The sequence below is a fragment of the Nicotiana sylvestris genome, chromosome 4 (genome assembly GCF_000393655.2).
Source record: "Nicotiana sylvestris chromosome 4, ASM39365v2, whole genome shotgun sequence".
Classification (NCBI taxonomy): Eukaryota; Viridiplantae; Streptophyta; class Magnoliopsida; order Solanales; family Solanaceae; genus Nicotiana; species Nicotiana sylvestris.
The window spans coordinates 76,098,149-76,105,686 of NC_091060.1; positions in this window are offsets into that span (position 1 = coordinate 76,098,149).

The window sequence follows — 7,538 nt, forward strand, 5'->3', positions numbered from 1 at the left end:
AATCAGATTGTTAGACTCTGATGACGGAGGTGTTACTGTACAGAATACATCAGAATCATCTTTGGTAGCCGAGGTAAAAGCACGACAATATGAAGATCCTATCTTAGTACGATTAAGAGAAAGCATTCAACAGTGTAAAAGTATGGCTTTTGGGATCGGAAAAGATGGGGCACTGAGATACCAGAGCCGATTGTGTGTGCCTAATGTGGCAGGGTTGCGAGAGAAGATTATGAATGAGATTCATCAATCCCGATATTCCATCCATCCCGGCTCGACAAAGATGTATCATGATGTCAAGGAGCAGTATTGGTGGGATAATATGAAGAAGTCTATTGCAGAATTTGTAGCCCAGTGTCCCAATTGTCAACAAGTAAAGATAGAACATCAGAAACCCGGTGGATTGCTTCAAAATATAGAGATTCCGACCTGGAAGTGGGAGGTGATTAATATGGACTTCATTATTGGATTACCTCGCTCTTATCATAAGTTTGACTCCATCTGGGTGATAATTGATCGACTTACAAAATGTGCCCATTTTCTGCCAGTGAAGACAACTTACACGGCTGAAGATTATGCAAAGTTGTATATCAAGGAGATTGTTAGGCTTCATGGTGTGCCCATATCTATTATATCAGACCGAGGAGCTCAATTTACGGCTAACTTTTGGAGGTCTTTCCAGAAGGGTTTAGGCACACAAGTAAATCTCAGCACTGCATTTCATCCGCAGACTGACGGACAGGCTGAACGTACCATTCAGACACTGGAAGATATGCTACGAGCATGTGTTCTAGATTTTAAGGGGAATTGGGATGATCATCTTCCACTCATAGAATTCGCCTATAACAATAGCTACCATTCCAGTATTAAAATGGCCCCATACGAGGCACTATACGGGAGGAGATGTAGATCACCAGTTGGATGGTTCGAAGTCGGTGAAACAGAATTATATGGGCCAGATTTGATTCACCAAGCTATTGAGAAGGTGAAAGTGATACAGGAGCGATTGAGGATGGCACAAAGCAGGCAAAAATCTTATTCTGATGTCCGACGTCGTGATCTAGAGTTTGAGGTTGGTGATTGGGTTTTCCTGAGGATCTCACCAATGAAGGGTATTATGCGTTTTGGGAAGAAAGGTAAGCTGAGTCCAAGGTATATCGGGCCGTATAAAATTCTTCGACGGATTGGACAGGTTGCTTATGAGTTAGAATTGCCATCCGAATTGGAATTTGTCCACCCGGTATTCCATGTATCTATGTTGAGAAAATGTATTGGAGACCCTTCTCGAGTCGTCCCTATCAAAGATGTACAAGTTACAGAGGACCTATCATATGAAGAAGTGCCAGTGGCGATATTAGATCGGCAAGTCCGCAAGCTGAGAACAAAAGATGTAGCTTCCGTCAAAGTATTGTGGAGGAACAAAAATATGGAAGAAATGACATGGGAAGCAGAAGAGGAGATGAAGTCTAAATACCCTTACTTATTCCAGAATGAAGATAACAAGGATGCTGGTGGAAGACAGGATACATTGGAAGGTGAAACGGCTCTATGAGGTAAGCAATAATTTGAGAATACTCCTCCTTAATACAAAATGGTGATATGTAGATAATGTAAATACGCATAATGCTTTGTGTAGCCTTGTGAAGCCATATGTTGGGCTTAATTACTTGCAAGTTTTGCTAGTGACCATTTTATAGGGGAAAATTGATCGGAAATTTCCATTGGAATCCATGATGATTTAAACTCCCCATAAACCCTTACATTCGAGGACGAATGTTCCTAAGGGGGGGAGGGTGTTACAACCCATATCCACATGTGTTAGTTCATGCCATATATTAGTTAACATAAATCCAAGAAGGAATTATCTTTGAGATGATAAGAAGTCAATCCTATTGGTCTTAAGTGATACAAGAGTGTATAAGGGTGATTAACCAGTATTAGAAGTTAAACGAATCAAGGATGTTGTAACTCGTATTTTCAGGTAATCTAGCGGTGCTTAATACACTCAAGAGGTCATTTATTAAGGTATTTTAATCATATAATATCCGTATCATAAGTCTTGAAGTCAAACGAGTTATGAAACAAAAGTCGACAAAAGTTGTCGCAACTTAGGTTCATAATTTTACTTAAACATTAGGTCAAATGTTTCTAATATTTTCTCATAATTTACAAGGAATTACGGGGTGATCTACCAACAAAATTAAAGATCTATGAGTCTAGTTTCCAACGCATTAAACCATTCATCGATACGATCTCGGAGTAGAGAGATATTCGCGTTTTCGCGAGACTGCGCCAAGCACCTCTCTATGGGGCCCACTAAGGCGGTTTAAGATATTTGGACCTATATAGGATGCCTCCAACCCGTTTTAAGTCATTTCTTCTCACTATTTTCAGACCTTAGAACCCTAGGAACATCCTCTCAAGGTTCTCTCAAGATTCAAGACCCAAAAAAAGGGCAAACAACACAAATCAAGTGTCGGGAATTCCGTGGCGCTAGTAAGTCTCTTGTTCTTCTTGTTGTTGCTCATTTTTGTGTCGTTCCAGCTCGTGTGGGAGGTTGTTTTAAAGGGTTTATGTTCTGTAAATACTCCCTCATGTTCTTAATATCAATCCTAGGTGATTTCAAGCCTTCTAAAGTGATTCTAGTGCCGAAAAACACTAATTGATCGCTAGTTTCGCTTTTTTGTTGTTGTGGCAGCATTGGAGGGATATTTCATGGAAATTTAAGGTCAAATTGGAGTTGTTCTTTCTGTATAAAGGTAAGGAACCTCTTACTCTATATGTATTTAAGATTATCCAAGTTGTAGCTGAGCCATTGAAGCTAGAACTTGTGAGATATATATCAAAGGCATGGTAGTAATATTATTGTTTTGTGGACTGTTTTGCGTTGTTGTTGGGCTGCGTATTTTACTACTATCTTGTGGAGTTTTGGAGGAGGAAGGGTGTGGAGAAACACCATATATATGTAGGGTTATGGGCTGATAGTTATTCGTAACATTTCCAGGTTGTTTGACACGACTACGGTGGTCGTCGTATGTATGGAGTGATTAGGCTGTGTGTGGACTATTTTGGGAGGCTCAATATGTTTATTATTGATGTTGTTTGGGCTGTTTGGTGACTGTTTTGAATGGTGTGAGGTCATATATATAGGGGAGGTGCTGTCCGTTTCATCGTAAAATAGGTTGTGGTCGATACATAATAGTTATGACGCTTAAATGATAACGATAGTATCGTTTCTCTTATTGTAGACTAAGGAGTTTTGACAATTGCATAGCTTGAGATTGGGGCAGTATATACAAGGTATGTGAGGCTATCCCTTTCCTTCTTTTGCACGACTCCGATTGTACATAATGTAATGAACGAGCTTCCAAGATACTCTACTCTTAGAAGCTAGCAGTACTTACATTGTTTTCCCTCTTATGGAACGATTGATGTTAATGTTGCTTCTCTTATTATTATGTTATCAATGTTGTTGGTACTTCCTGATTCTTATAAGGTTTGAAGAGTTAGTCCTAATAACGTGTACAGAGGATACCGACCTTACGTCACTCCGAAAGGTTTAGAATGTGATTCCATGAGTCGAGCATGCATTATATATATGTATCTATTTTACTCTACCGAGCCACGCTATAGTTGGCCGGGTACGGCACCTATTGTGCAACCACTGATCAGTTGGGTTTTACCGAGCTCCACGTGGCCGGGTACGATTCTACCGAGCCTTATGATGGCCGGGTACGTTTTTTTACCGAGCCTATTATGGCCGGGTACGATATGATGATGATGATGCCCACAGAGGCGAATGCTTTAAAGGTTTATGTATTTATACATATGTATCATGCATTTCATGTAAGTAGCCCTCAGAGGTACTAAGATGTTACAGGTTGTATATTCTCTATCCTTGCTTACATTACTGATCGTATTTATGGTTCCTTGCCTTACATACTCAGTACTTTATTCGTACTGACGTCCTTTTATTTGTGGACGCTGCATGTCGTGCTGCAGGTCCTGATAGACAGGCAGGTGCAGCTCCCCCACCACAGTAGACTGTCCAGTTCAGCGGTGATTGGCGAGATCCCTTCTCCGGACTTGCCTTGGTCTTGGTATGCAATTTTTGTTATAGACATTATGGGTATGTCGGGGCCCTGTTCCAGCTATGTTGCAACACTTATGTTCTTTTAGAGGCTCATAGACAGGTGTCGGCTCATGTATAGTTTGGTATGCCTTGTCGGCTAGTTTTTGTTGTATAGTCTTTCATAGTAGCGTGGTAGCTCATACCTTATATGTAGTTTCTTGATTGTCTGGTCATCCCCTGCTATGTATGTTCATGCCGTCATATTTTATTGCTGGTTGTCCATGATCTAGGTCTACCATTTATATTGATCTCGTCAGCCCTAAAAGATAATAATGAAGGTTAGATGAAATGTACGTTGGTGCTCGGCAAGTGTGGTCGGGTGCTAGTCATGGCCCTTCAGTTTGGGTCGTGACAAACTTGGTATCAGAGCAAGTCTGTCCTAGGGGTTGTCTATGAGCCGTGTCTAGTAGAGTCTTGATTATGGATGTGTAGCGCGCCACATTTATAATCAGGAGGCTACATGACATCTAGGGTTGTTACCTTCTTCCTGAATCTAGATCGTGCGTAGAGTTGAGTCGTAAGTGTTCGTCTCTAATATTCACCTTGTTTTTTTCAGTGATGCCTTCGACTAGGAAGCAAACGATTAGTAGACGGCTTGATACAGCAGCGGGAGAGGGTACCAGTCAGGTGCCCCAAGTCAGAGCAGGACAAAGTGAGGCTCAAAGTGAGATGCCCTCTCATACCTCATCTACTCCATCTCCTCCAGAGGATATTAGAAGGCACCCAGCGCCTCCAGTTCCTCCGTCTGGCACTCCAGACCAGGATAATACGAACTAACCTCCCCTCTTTACAAAACTCACGATTTTTCTTTGAATGCAGGCACTTGAGTTGCAAAATCATCAAATATACTATACACTCACGAGACTCACATTACTCAGGAATATAACTCTCAGAACCGTTGCACTTACTCACAGTTGCTATTTGCACACAATGCTCCCAGCAAACACAGTATCGCCAGCAGTAGCAATATCTCGAGCCGCTATCAGCTAGGAAAATTCTATCATCATTTTGCCCTTTTACTCCTTGCATAAGGCTACCTTTCTGCCTTCCGAGACTAAGCATTATCTCCATCTGCATTTCCCTGCATTGCATAAGGCTACCTTTCTGCCTTCCGAGGTTAAGCTATACCTCCATCTGCATTTCCTGCATTGCATAAGGCTACCTTTCTGCCTTCCGAGACTAAGCATTGTCTCCATCTGCATTTTCCTGCATTGCATAAGGCTACCTCTCTGCCTTCTAAGGTTAAGCTCTACCTCCATCTTCATTTTCTACATTGCATAAGGCAACCTTTCTGCCTTCCGAGACTAAGCATTGTCTCCATCTACATTTCCCTACATTGCATAAGGCTACCTTTCTGCCTTCCGAGGTTAAGCTCTACCTCCATCTGCATTTCCCTACATTGCATAAGGCTACCTTTCTGCCTTCCGAGGTTAAGATCTACCTCCATCTGCATTTCCCTGCATTGCATAAGGCTACCTTTCTGCCTTCCGAGACTAAGCATTGTCTCCATCTGCATTTCCCTGCATTGCATAAGGCAACCTTTCTGCCTTCCGAGGTTAAGCTCCACCTCCATGTGCATTTCCCTACATTGCATAAGGCTACCTTTCTGCCTTTTGAGACTAAGCATTGTCTCCATCTGCATTTCCCTACATTGCATAAGGCTACCTTTCTGCCTTCCGAGGTTAAGCTCTACCTCCATCTGCATTTCCCTGCATTGCATAAGGCTACCTTTCTGCCTTCCGAGGTTAAGCTTTACCTCCGTCTGCATTTCCCTGCATTGCATAAGGCTACCTTTCTGCCTTCCGAGGTTAAGTTCTACCTCCATCTACATTTCCTGCATTGCATAAGGCTACTTTTCTACCTTCTGAGACTAAGCACTGTCTCCATCCTGCATGGCTGAAGTATCGCCAGTTTATCACTCTTGCATCGGCTGAAATATCGCCACCTTTTATTTACGTTTTGCATCGGCTGAAATATCGCCACCTTCTGCATTTCATGGGCTGAAAGATCGTCAAATTTCCAAAGGTCATTGTGTGTATGCACTATTTGCATAGCCTGAGAACGCCATGCCATGGCCTGAGGACCTCATTTTATCTCTTGCATATCATTATTCAAAGGCATCATAGTTCAGAGGCATCATTCTCATAGCCCGAGAACATCATTTCATAGCCTGCGAATCCTTTATCATACGCTTCATGGCCCAGGACGTCATAGTCCGAGGACGTCATCCTAACCGTCTGAGGACAACATTCATGGTCCAATGGGAACTTGCATCACGTTTAAATTTATGCACAATGTATGCTCACTTGCAAGTAAACCGGCTAGCAACGGCCGTCTCAGCAGGGGCAATCTCGCTCTAGTTCCCGCAACCTATCAGACCCTGACCATCCTTCTCAACCTGAACATCGTGTCCGCTTTTCGAAGTCTCCATCGGCATATTCCGCCAATGGATACTGAACTACATATGGCCTAATTCCTGTAAGACCAGGGATATGTAGGCAACTCCGAAACCAGAGCTCGATCAAAAGTCTTCAAATCGTTTCATTCGGTCAAAATTGGTCATCATATCTTTACCCGGCAACTCTTTCATCCTTCCCGAGTAAAGAGGGGCAGCTGTTGATACCCAATTTTTTCCTATGTATTTTTATATACAAAATACTTTCAAAATAGCATATATATGCCTACATAAGCATACCCAAGTGTTTTAGTATTTTTTCAATCTTTTGAAGAGTTTTAAAATCAATTTACTATCCATTTTAGCAGTACAAAATCCGTAATTATTCCCAAAATCATCAATTTTGGTGAATAATTTATTTTATTCCCATATTTATACCAAAATATAGTTAAAATAATTTTTGTACATTTTTACAAATTTATTTGGTATTTAAAAGACTAAATTGCAATTATAGCCTATTTTAAAATTAATATCATTTCTAATTGCAATTAGTTTCAATATTTTTAAAATCAATATTTATGCGTTATTAGTTGGGTCAGTATTTTTAATTTGTTTTTAAAGTCTTTTTCACTATTGTTATAAAATAAAAAAGGAAAAACTGGCTATTTAACATTTAGCCTATTTCTATTTCAATTACAGCCTCATTTCCTTTCAATTTTAACCCCAATTTGACCCCAATTCCGCCAAAATTAAAACCAACCCAATTCCAATTTTAACCTAACCCACGACCCGATTTAAAATAACGCAACCCGTTCCCCACCTACCACTTAAATCTCGACCGTTAATCACTCAAGATCAACGGCCAAGACTCGCCCTTCCATAATTAAACCTAAAGGACTACCCTAATCCCCCTCATTCTCACCTGACCCGCCGCCTTGAAACCCTTCATCTCTCAAAACACTCTCAAGCTCTCTGAAACCCTAGCCATCTCCCACTTTATTCTATCATGTTTCC